Source organism: Monodon monoceros, unplaced genomic scaffold, assembly GCF_005190385.1.
Source record: "Monodon monoceros isolate NGI ecotype Baffin Bay Population unplaced genomic scaffold, NGI_Narwhal_1 Super_Scaffold_1, whole genome shotgun sequence".
Lineage (NCBI taxonomy): Eukaryota > Metazoa > Chordata > Mammalia > Artiodactyla > Monodontidae > Monodon > Monodon monoceros.
In genome coordinates this window covers 53,180,360-53,193,553 of record NW_021703765.1, presented here as the reverse complement: position 1 = coordinate 53,193,553, position 13,194 = coordinate 53,180,360, and the positions used below count along the sequence as shown (strand labels likewise).

At 42.2% G+C, this 13,194-nt stretch overlaps 1 protein-coding gene across 1 annotated transcript in view; it reads left to right on the top strand.

The window, feature by feature from the left end:
- DLGAP1 (DLG associated protein 1) overlaps positions 1–13,194 on the top strand; it is a 292,601-nt gene that overhangs the window by 190,180 nt on the left and 89,227 nt on the right. The window lies entirely within an intron of this gene.

Here is a 13,194-nt window from a genome sequence, read left to right as displayed (position 1 = left end):
CACTAAGGGCAACAGAAATGTAATTAATTATAATGCTGTGTACTAAGGCCATAACAACAATATGCTGAGTGATAAAAGAACGCAATCGGGGGATAGATTTGTGCCTCAAGAGGATTGTGAAGGCTTCACTGCAAAAGGCAGTGAGCTGAGCCCAGAAAGTGAAAAGAAATTGTCCACATGGAAAACTGGGGAAGGGTGTCCAAGTCAAGAGCGTAGCACATGTAGAGGAACAGAGACTCAGAAGTACATGGTGTATGAAGGAAAGAGTGGACCACAGAATAGGGTACACAAAGGAAGTGATGGAAGAAGAGGTTGGATCTGGGCCTTGAACTTTATCCTTCAGGCGGTAGAGAGCTAGTACCTGTTTTTAGGTAAGGAAGTCACTCTTATGGAGAATGAATTAAAGAGAAAAAAGCCTAAGACAGAAAGACCAGTTGGAAGACAGCTGAAAGGGTCCAGACGAGAGGACACAGTGCTGGCCCAGGCGTGGAACTGAGGACGAAGAGAAGAGAATGGGTGTGAGAGCCTACCCCGGAGATGGAGGGGAAATAGGAACAAAGGAAAAGGAGTGGGTTTGAAGTAAGTTCTCCCCAGCTTCTCTGCATTTAGGCTGCCCTGATACGGGAGGTGTGCTTGCCACACTATTGATAAGCATCTGAAATTGAGCCTAGAAAGAGGAAGAACACAGTGGCTGTAAAAGTAATACAGATTAAGAACAAGTACTTCAGTAGCAAGCGGTCTCTAAAACACTCCCTGGTGTTACCTAGTTCTCATTAACTTTTAAGGATGAGAAATGTAGAAGGAGAAATGTAGAAGTCAAATTCTGTCTAGTGTGTGTGTGTCTCTCTAATCAGCAATGAGTGACTAAAGAGTAGTGATCATGTTTCCCCCCCAAAAAAAAAATTCTAGAAAAATCTGGAATCTTCAAAACTGATTTTTAATAGATAAGAAACAATATTAACTTACCAAGGCTCCTTTCTGAATGTCACTGTTCTATCTTTAATAATGCTTCTGTATTTCCTGAACAAAAATATGTCTCGTAGAAAATTCTGAAGAGCATAACATGAAATTCATAAATAACATGAATAACGCAGGACTTTGTTGTCAATTGGAAGGATTCGGCTTCTTACTCTAAGTGAAACAGGAGCCATTTCTGAGTTTTAGCAAATGGGTTACATGATCTTGGTTGTTAAAGAATTCTTCTTATTGCTCTGCTGGGACTAAGACTATATGGGGACAAGGGCAAAAGCATCTATGATTATTTCTTCAAAATAAATTCTAAAACATGGAAAGTAGAATTATTTCATCAAGCCTATATTTGTATAGGTTCTCTTACAAATTATAATCCCATAAGCAGTGCATGAGGATATGTGGGAGAAAATATCTGTTAGAAAGTTAGCTCCTGGGGAGTTCAAGTTCAAAATCTGTTTTCTACCTTTGGAAAATAACTGGCTCCATCTAGGACTTAAATAATCTATTTCCATGACACGGTTATCGTTTCTGCTCAAGTACAGTCATGAAGCAGGAAAGCATGAATTATCAATTTAAGAGTAGGTAGGATTAAGAATTGCTTCCCAAGCAGCCACATAGCACAGGGAGATGAGCTCGGTGCTTGGTGACCACCTAGAGGGGTGGGATAGGGAGGGTGGGAGGGAGGGAGATGCAAGAGGGAGGGGATATGGGGATATATGTATATGTATAGCTGATTCACTTTGTTATAAAGCAGACACTAACACACCACTGTAAAGCAATCATACTCCAATAAAGATGTTTAAAAAAAAAAAAGAATTGCTTCCCATGTTTATCAAGCTTTTATTGAGCACCTACTGTGTGCCAGGCACTGGACTACTCCTGAGGACACAGCAGTAACACCCACCCAGGAACTGCCCCTACTTCAAGGAGCAGATAATCTGAGACTTTTTGATTTTTTGTAATGCTTATGCATATAATTGTTTACCATGGTTATAGGGTGCTAAAAAGAGAGAAATAATGGTGTTAAGATTCTAGGTCAACTATGAAATGTGTGGTCAGGGAAAATTCATTGCCCCTTCCTCAAGGAAATCTTCCTTGAGTTCCAGGTGAGGGAAGAGCAAAGGACAAAGGCCAGGAATGAGAAGAAAAAGTTAACTAAAAAAAGCCAGCATCGCTGGAACACAGAGATTAGTAGTGGGGAGAGAGGGGAGGAGGGATGTGCGTGGTCTAAGTTAAAAAAAGAAGTAGGAAGGACCCAGATAACCCAGAATGTCATACACCATCTGAAGGATTTTGAAAGTTTTGTAATGGGAGGCTAGTAAACGGTTTCAACCAAGAGTCAAGCAGCTTAACCTTTTCAGATGTCCTTTTCTGAGGTATAATTGACATATAACATGTTATTTCCAGGTGTACAACGTAATGATTCAATACTCATATATATGGCTGAATGATCACCACAATAAGTCTAGTTAATATCCGTCACCACACATAGATGTTCTTAATTTAAAAACCTAACATATGGGACTTCCTTGGTGGTGCAGTGGTTAGGAATCCTTCTGCCAAGGCAGGGGACACAGGTTCAAGCCCTGGTCTGGGAAGATCCCACATGCCATGGAGCCACTAAGCCCGTGCACCACAACTACTGAAGCCCGCGTGCCTAGAGCCCATGCTCTGCACAAGAGAAGCCACCACAGTGAGGAGCCCGCTCGACGAAGAGTAGCCCCTGCTTACCACAACTAGAGAAAGCCCGCGCACAGCAATGAAGACCCAATGCAGCCAAAAATAAATAACTAAATAAATTCAATAAAAAAAAAAACCTAACATAAAACTAATAGACTGACCTTGATTTCAATGTGCTTAGTTATGGAAAAGTTAATGTTAGATGGTTTATAGACCAAATATGGACCATTTCGCTTACCGGACAGTTGTCAGTTGTTAACTTCAGGATGTGGTTAATATAAGCAGAATTGTTCTATACATTTGGAGATATTGAAATAGAAATGACTTAGAAATTTCTCCTAAACATAACACAATGTTATGCTTGATTGCACTTGTAGAAACCATACCCTTGCATTTTCACTGCAGACTTTGAGAATGACAATCAGAATTTTTGCACATCACTTACCAAATGAAAATGAAAACCTCTAAGACAAGTTTGTTTCTGCAGGGTGGCTTTTGCACTCACATAAAGATTTAGCCGACAACTAACAAAAAAGAATTTGGGGAATAGATGGGAGAAACAGCTGTCCAGGAAGCTATCTGTTGCCAGGTTTGCTTGGAACGCAGTGGAATTCCCTGGAAGCCCCATTTAGCTCACTGATGATCATATGCCTTTAGAAATCACATTAGAGGCTCAATTTTCTGTCTCATCTCCTCTTGAAAAAGAACATACATTTCCAGGCTCCCCCAGGATGCATAATTTTGCACCATATTTAGTGGTTGTTACCACCGTTTATCTCTCCAGTCGTCCCCCGAGTCCATTTTGTATAAGTCTGAATATGCCTTGCACACGTTTAAAAATGACATTCTCAGTTAGACTTCAAAAGGCAGAAGTTAGCTAAAATGAGCTCACTTTGATTATCTTATTCCAACAATTAAAAAGTTTTAGCGGGCTTCCCTGGTAGTGCAGTGGTTGAGAGCCCGCCTGCCAATGCAGGGGACATGGGTTTCAGCTCTGGTCCGGGAAGATCCCACATGCCGCAGAGCAACTCAGCCCGTGCACCACAACTACTGAGCCTGCGCTCTACAGCCCGCGAGCCACAACTACTGAGCCCGCGTGCCACAACTACTGAAGCCCGTGCACATAAAGCCCATTCTCCACAATACGAGAAACCACTGCAGTGAGAAGCCCTCACACTGCGACAAAGAGCAGCCCCCGCTCTCCACAACTAGAGAAAGCCCACGCACAGCAACGAAGACCCAACGCAGTGAAAAATAAGTAAATTTATTAAAAAAAAAAAAAGTTTTAGCTTTCTTAACAGTATTCACTTTTTTACATCATCATATGTGGGAGATTATAAAGATGCAGCGCAAAATGAAAAAAAATATGTAGAAGGCTTGGAACCCTAGACTTAGTCTGCCTTGCTTTGTCTTAAAGACTGGGATTGTACAATCTAGTGAATATTTATTTTTCCTTAACCGTTACCTAGCACTTGTATTTGTCAACCATTGTTCAAAGAGGCTTTACAAATATTAACACATCAAATATTACATGTGTAATATTTGCATAATAACACATCATGGGGCATTCTGTTTCTCATTTATGGTGGACAGCTCCTTAAACTGAGAATATCCTGATGAAAGGTGCCAAGCTAGCTCTGAGGATCTGAGTAGATATTTAGCAGAGCAGAGTCCAATATTTGGGCAAAGCCATATAAGAATGTGTTGGGGAGGAAATATTTTCCCTCTACCCTCTTATGTTCTTTCCTTGGGGGCCTGCAAATTAAACTGACAAAAGACAGATTAGCCAGAGAAAACACGGAGTTTAATTCAGGTACACATGGGAATTCATAGAAAAATATAACTCAAGGAGGTAGTTAGAATTTGAGGCTTATATACCCTCTTACTAGGGGAAGGGGAGGAAAAAGCACGTAACCAATGACTCAGGAAAGATAAATGGGCCCTGGGGAGGACAGATGAGAGATATGATCGTTTTATGACAATACCTGCTTAAATGTGATGACATTTCTCTTCTCTGGTGGTGAATCAGTCTTACCTGGTTGCAGGAACTCCTGGAGAGTGAATTTATGACAACCGAGCTGGCTCTACTTTTAAGCAGATAAGAGAGTTCAAAAAAAGAAACCCATTCTCAAATGTCATCAACTCAAAATAATTTTATGCCACAGCAGCATATTCCAGATGGCTTTGGAAAGAACCAGGGCCAAAGTAGACTGCCCTTGACCCCCACTGCTAGCAGCCATTCGGGCTCTGAGCTAGCCCTGAGGGCAGAGCTCTGTACTGGAATGAGGCGAGAATGGACAATCTTGAGTCCCAACATACCAGAGGCCCAGTCACGCTGGTCTAGAAGTGTCAGAGATGTGCTGAAGTCCAGGTTTGCACTGAGGCCATCCTCAGGGACAAGACCAGCACTGGAGAAGCCTCACTACCTAGAACATTCCTCTGTATTTCGGGGTTTTAATGATGTCTCATAGAACGGACTTTTTCAAGAGTACAGAATTTTTTTTATCACCCCTTAGTCAATCATAGTGGGAAACTCACGTGGTCCTCGTCACCAACAAACACCACAGACATTTACCAACACCAGACAGTCTATGCTATTAGTGGCATCCTCATTTTGACCGTTGAGGAAACTGAGATACAGAAAAGTTTAATGACCTTTCCAAGGGTCAAATGGCTAGTCAGTGATGCAGTCAGTATTTGTATCTGTTCAGTTTGACTCTAAAACTGAAGCTCTTAGAAATTCCCTGGTGGTCCAGTGGTTAGGACTCTGCACCAGGGGGCTGGGTTCGATCCCTGTTCAGGGAACTAAGATCCCCACAAGCCGCATAGTGCAGCCAAAGGATAATAATAATAATAAAGTCACTAGCATGTGATAATTAAAAAAAAAAATTCAAGCTCTTAACAACCATGAATCGTGCCTCTACTGTGAGGGCTTCCTTGAAATTTTTTATTTTAACTGAATACAAGCATAATAAGTGACTTCAAGGAGCTTTTATGGATAGTATTAATGTGACAATATTATAACCTAAAAAGCAGTCTTGCTAATAATATCACTCTCTCGACCCATCCTAATGTAATAGATTCTTCAGATCTGGTCATTTGTCTGCCCTAAGATGATATCTAAAGCAGAATAACACCATACACATTATACATAGGTATAGGTACCCTTGATTCACAGTTTCTGTTCCTTTGCAGAGTGCCTCTCGATACTCATAACCTGCCCTAGACCCCAATGTCTCCCTCTCATTATCATGATGGACTCAGTCAACATGCCCCAGTATCTTCAATAGTATCATTCAGCAGCTTTACACTTACTCCCAGAAATGTCTGCCCCAAAGAAGTTCGTGATTGAACTGGTGATAATGAATATACTCATGATCTTTTTAGAGTAGAGGTTCAGTGGGGGAGGAAACAGAAGTTTGAACCATTGTATAGATTTCTAGATTGTTAGAGGTAGATATATTCTAGTTTTAGATTATTCTAACCATTCTCCTCCATAATTGGACATGGTGCCTGCACAGTTTCAGGGAGCTTCAGGACACCCCCTAAGTCCCATCCAAGGACCATGTTCTCCTGCCTCCAATTCTGTGGCCATATTGACTTTCAGCTGCTGTTGATTAGGAAGTGTATTTGATCCTTTTGTGAACGGCATTGTTACATGCAACCAACAAACGATAAATTTTCATTGTACACATACTCTGCCAGGCACTGTGCACTGTGCTAGTCACGGTGGATACAAATATAAATCAGGTATAATCCTCCCTTTCAAGTTTCCATCAGAGAGAGAAGCATGAAGGCAGAGAGAGGCAGGACAGTTCGGGTGTGTACAAAATGCAGAGGAGACACCAGGAAAGGTTTTACAACACGGGAGATATTTGAGTTGGTTCTGAAAAATGGGTAAGTGTGCAGCAGCCACTCATGTGACCACTTAACAAAAAACTGGCAGATTAGAATCTGATCAATGTCTTTTAAAAGCTATTCGGAAGTCTCGAAGATTCCACAGAGGGTGGAGAAGAAAAGAATCTGAATTTTAAAATTTCATTCCATGTTCTGTCAAACCATGTCTCTATTCTGTGACCCCGGATAAGACTGGAAGCAGCATCCTTGCACAGCTTGACGGGCTTTCTCCGGGCTTTCCATGTGATGGTGTAAAACAGCACGCAAACACCAGGGGGCAATGCGGTTTCACCAAAAATCACAGGAAACGCTCCAGATCTTGTTTTGACTACGAACTTTTAAAGCATCCTGGTGCAAAGGTGAAATCCTTAATAAAAAGAAGAGTTTCGCTAAGGAAAAAAAAAAACTTTTAAAAATCGTTTCTTCGAAAGCTTCCCGAATTGCCGTCAAAATTGCCTTTCAGCATTTGTGCACAGCTGAACGTTTTGCAATATTATTTGCAAAAGAATTTCTTCAAATTTGTTCTCAATACAGCTGCCTGATCTTCCCCATACTCTGCCTAAGAAATCTAACCAGCCCCCAGCTAGCCCGAATTCACACGGCTGGGACTCTATTGCGTCCTCAGCCCATCGTGGGCTCTCCTCCCTCCGCGTCCTTGCAGCGTACCCAGCTGCCTCTTTGGCGGAGCTGCGGCTCCCTTGAAGGTAATTCCAATCGGGCCTGTGTTCTGTTTCCGGCTCAGCAGCCGCCAGGTGTGTGCCCTCCCTTAACCCCCAAGGATGAGAGATCAAAAGTGTGTCTACATCTGCCTCCTGCCCAGCTCTTTAATCTGTTACACGTTCAAAAGGGACAAGTACGGTATTGTGCGCTTAGGGAGGGAGGACAAATCAGAGCCATGGAAATGGACAACGTCCCAGAGTGTGTGAACGCGCTCAGAGGAGGTGGGTTATGTCGGTCTACATAGTAACCCTGCCATTTGGGGAGTGTTTTCTTTTAAATTATATTATGCGTAAATGGAGGTCTTCTTTTCTCTGATTGGAGCCCTACTAAACCCTCTTAAAAAATATATTGTACGGAATTCCCTGCCGGTCCAGTGGTTAAGACTCGGGCTTTCACTGCCTTGGACCCGGGTTCAGTCCCTGGTCGGGGAAAGAAAATACCGCAAGCCGCGCAGCATGGCCAAAAAATAATTTTTAAAAAATTTTAATATTGTACATAGGCCCATTTGGAGACTACTATTAAGAGAACTATAACAAGGCAAAGGAAAATCCTTTTAAAATTATGAAATGGACATTTTAAGGACATTTATAGGGACCTTATTTCACATACAGCAAAAATGACAGACTAAGGACTTAAGGAAACAGCAGAAAAATTTTAAGAAAGACAGTTGCCAGTGGACCCATCTATTTTCCACATGAACAAGACTCAATAAGTATGGAAATACATTTTTTAAAAAACAGTAGACTGCAAATTAGATATTTAGAAAATAGTCTTGGAAGCAGAGGTAATGGACGGTATGGAATCTACCCAGACACCAGCCCTCCTGCAGTTCTTTCCGGCCACAGATTTGGATGAAGGGGTAGGGCAGAAAAGAGCTCACAATCTAGTAAGAAATTATTTCTAAACTTAAATTTAGAAATCATTTAGAAAGTTGAGCACCCACAACTTTCTTTAGATTCTCAGGAGAGCTCCCTAATTTCCAGCAAAGACATAAATGTGAGAACACGGACAGTTTTTTTTTCCTCTGCTCTCCTGTGCCCACACACACACAGAAGCAATTTTCAGCTTCCTCTTCCCTGCACAGCAGTGACCAAAAGGAACTTCAGCAACTTCGGTTGTGCTGAGCTGCCATCACAGACAGATATTAAGTCACATTGTCTTTCCTCAGTTACAACAACTTTGAATCCAAAAGTTCACAATGTGTGAGAGAGAAGAATAGTGACACAGTTATTAGATTCTCCGGTGAGGAGGGAGTCCTTACGAGCTGCATCAAATATTTCCATTCATCTACTTAAATATTTATTCAGCACTGTGTCCAGACACACTACTTGACTCTGGAAATCGTTGGTCGAAGTGTCTTGCTCACAATCTAGAAGTGGAAGCTGGCATTCATGAAATAATCACAGAGATAATTGCTCTGAAAGAAACACAGTTTTTGCAGGAGAATCTACTGTAACAAAGGAACTAATTTAGAGGGTCAGGGAGAACTTCCCTGAGAAAATCCTCATAAGCTAAGAGCTGGAAGATCAGGAAGAGTGACGGAGGGCACACGTTAATATTCAGAGACCTAAAGCGTGGTGTGACCGGAGTACCGATTGCTAAGGGCTGAGATGCCAGGTAAGGTCAGAGAATTTGGGCTCAGGTTCAGTTACCTGTTGCTACATAACATATGACTCCAAAACATAGCAAAGGAGCTTAAAAACAACTGCTTTAGTATACCCCATGATCTTATGGGACATGAACTTAGAAAGGGTTCACCTGGATGATTCTTCTGTTGCATATTCAGCTAGAGGTTGGGCTGGTCTAGGAGATCCGGGATGGCATTATTCACATGGTACCTTAGTTTCAATGTCGGGGGGTGTGTGCTCAGCTGGGGCTGTTGAACAGAGCACCTGTAAGTGGCCCCTCCAGCACTGCAGCTTTAAGATGTCTTACAGGGCAGCTCAGGGCTCCCAGAGAGAGTGCCCGGGAGACAGGAACTATTAAGGTCGGGCCAAGATAGCATCATTTTCACCATATTCTATTGGTTAGAGCAGTCACAGAGCCCACCCAGGTCAAGGGGAACAACTGTTCTCAAATTTCAAATAATTTGTGGCTATCTTTAGTCAGCCATGGTTCACCATTGGACACAAACCATTTACATTCCCCTGTAGGCAAAATGTACTCACTCCCAAAGCCGTCCAGAAAAGTCATCTTATTACGGCATAAGTTCAAGTTTGAGGTCCAGGTTCTTACCATCTAAATAAGGGTCAAGTGCTGATAAGGATCTTTGATATAGCTCTCTAGTACAGCTGCTCTCAATATGAAGACTTGTGAACTGAAATGAAAAGTATAATACCCCCACCATACACACACATACCAACCCAGCATATACGGATGGTACAGAGGTGAGATCAATGCAGTGAGCATCCTCATTCAAAGAGTGGAGGAAAAGGAGGCACAGAGCAATCGCTGGCCTGTAGCAGTTCTGAAATCCACATACTGTCAGTTCCCTGACTTGGAGGGCCCAGTCCTGCTCCCTGACCCTCTGCAGTTCTGGTTGCCACCCTGAAAACTCTTGGTCATACCTCCTAAGTTATCTTGTTTCCATAATGTCTTAGTTAGCTCGAGCTGCCATGACTGGATGGCTTAAACAACAGATATTTATTTCTTACACTTCTGAAGCCTGGAAGTCTGAAATTAGGGTGCCAGCATGGTCAGGATCTGGTGAGGACTGTCTTCCTGTCTTGTAAATGGACACCTTGCTGTGTGTGCTCACATGGCCTTTCCTCAGTGCATAATGTGGAGAGGGAGAGTAATATATTTCTCTTCCTCTTCTTTCAAGGGCACTAATCCCATCATGGGAGGCCCATCCTCATGACCTTATCTAGACCTAAGTAACTGCCAAAGGCCCTACCTCCAAATGCCATCACATTAGGGGTTAGTTAGGGCTTCAACGTATGAATTTGGGGAAGAAGGGGCGAGGGGAACACAATTTAGTCCTTAGCACATAAGAAACGGCATTTGCCACTGAATAATCTTCTCAGCCTATTTCCTGCCCATAGATGTTTGGAGGCTTTAAAGACTCTTCCACTTTGAACTACCTCTTCCCATTTTTATCCAAGCTGATAATGTGTACACTAATACACTCCTCTTGAAATCTTTGTGGGCCTCCTATGAATCTTATTAGACTTCACTCTGTTAGACAAAACACACATCCACAATTCTCCTCAAGACAATCCCTTCTTTGGCCTGGGCTCGGAGTCAGGGTGCCGTGGGAAAACACCCTCAGGATTCTTAGAATTTTTGTCTCTTTTAGAATCTTGAGGCACACCTAAGTCTTTCTGAAGGCATAAAAAAGGGTCTTATGGCCACACGCTTGAGATGATCTCCACCATCAGTCAATTTCTAAGTTGAGAGCCTCTTGCCTTTGACAAAACTAGGAATGTGAAACCATTTTATCTTTTTTTAAACCAACAAGTACTAGCTCTATATATTTCTTCTAAATTTTGCTTGAAAACTGAACAGTTCCTTTTTTTAACTCATCTTTCTTTATACATTATCATATGCAACTTTTTTAAAGAACCAACTGGCACTTTAAGCATTCTACCTGCAAATCTCCTCACTAAAATCTATGAATTCATCAGGTATTTTTTTATTTTCCATGTTACTACAAGTGACAACGTTGCCAAGCGTCCTGTTTCTACATCAGAAGAGTTGCCTTTTCTCTAGTCTCCCAGTTTGGGAGGACGGTGGCAAGTTTTCCCTGTCCTCCTAGCTTTCACCAGCAGTCTCCTCAAGGCCTTCTAGCTTCTTCCCTCAGCAGATGTTGTTAGTTAGAATGTCTAAACCTGGTCTCTCCATCACAGCAGTCTTAGGACTTCCAACCTGGTATGTCAGGGTTTCCAGAGACAGAAAAAAGAGGCTGCCTGCTTCATAAAGCCTGGGCACCGACATTGGGAGAGCATCACTTTCACTGTACTTTAATGGTCAAAGCAGTCTCAGAGCTGGCCCTGATTCAAGAAGAGGGGACATAGCCCACATCTCTCTATGGGAGGTGTACGGAAGAATTTGTGACCATTTTTATTCCACTATGGGTGACATCATGTAGGGCTTTGCAAGTCATGTTAAGGCTTTTGAATAAAGGCTTTTATCTTAAAAGTAATGACAAGCCATTTAAGAATTTTAAAAGGGAGAGGATATCACATAATTGGACTTGCCTTTTGAAAAGATCACTCCAGCTGCAGTATAAGAATGCACTGACGGACTTCCTTGATGGCCCAGTGGTTAAGACTCCATGCTTCCAATGCAGGGGGCACAGGGTTCAATCCCTGTTCAGAGGAACTGAGATCCCACATGCCACAAGGCACGGCCAAAAAAAAGAATGCATTGGAAGAAGGTTATTAAAAACAGAATGGCTCTTTCTTAGTTCCTCTTTCTCAATCCATATTTTATCATACAGATTCCTGTGAACATTACTATGGCAATTTGGCCTGGGGTAATGACAGTAGAGGCAAGAAAACTGCAGATTCCAGAGATATTTGGATATAAAATCAATTAGCTAATACTCCTTGAAGTCCACTTAGGGCATAATCTTGCTTCCAACCCTAACCCTAACCCTAACCCTAACCATAGCCCTAACCCTAACCCTAACCCTAACCGTAACCCTAAACCTAACATTGCTAAACTTACTTCTTGGGGACTTTTTACATTATAATCCTGAAACCTGATCTCTACTGTAATTTATGTGTATTCACTCCACACATCAATGTTCACTAATCTCCATGAAGACCAGCCTCTAAATAGAAATAGTCTGTGGTCAACAGAATAAAACCTAGGATTCTGTTCAATGATATCCACAATTAAGATAACATGTTTGAATTACACTTGCTGGGATTGATCAGATTTTCTTTGAAGACACCTGGAAACACTTGGCAAATATCACTTATTCGTTTGATAAATATTGATTAAGTATGTACTGTATGCCACGCACTGTTCTGGTCAAGGGAGTTACAGCAGCAAGCAAGAAAGACCAGGTTCCTGTTCTCCTTCTGCTCACGTTCTAATGAAGAAAAACAGCCCAAAACAAAGAACCAAACACTAAATCAATGAGATAATTTTTAAGTAGTGATAACTGCTATGAAAAAAATAATAATAATAAGGGAGCTTCCCTGGTGGCGCAGTGGTTGAGAGTCCGCCTGCCGATGCAGGGGACGCAGGTTCGTGCCCCGGTCCGGGAAGATCCCCCATGCCGCGGAGTGGCTGGGCCCGTGAGCCATGGCCGCTGAGCCTGCGCGTCCGGAGCCTGTTGCTCCGCAACGGGAGAGGCCACAGCAGTGAGAGGCCCGCGTACCGCAAAAAAATAAATAAATAAATGAGAGAGATGGGCCAGAGAATTCTTACTGGGACTGCTATAAATACAGTAATCAAGGAAGGATTCTTCAAGAAAGTGACACTTGAAGTAAAAGCTGAATGAAGAGAAAGAGCTAGCTGTGGGAAGATCCAGCAGTTTGGGGAAGAGCATTCAAGACGGAGGGAGCAGCAAGTAGGGGTGGAGCGGGGACAAAAAGGAATTAGCACTGCAAAGTACAGAGAGAAAACCAAGCGGCTAAAGCATTTGAGTGAGGGAGAAAGTCACCTGAAATGAAGTAGAAGACATAAGAAAATAAGCAGGAATACATCACATAGGGCCTCATTGGCCAGGGTTAAAAATTTGATGAGTATTTTAACAATAATGAGATGTCATTGCAGGGTTTTAGTGAGTCTTAGTCATTCACACTTTAGCATGAATTATTTTAACCTGACTCTTTCTCCTAAGAATGACTTTAGATCAACTGAGGTGAGTCATTAGGTGGAAAAAACATTTCAGTAGACTATGAAGAATTAAATGGGGGAGAGGGGATGGGTAGGCTCCACTGTGTGTATATATACATATATGTATGTGTT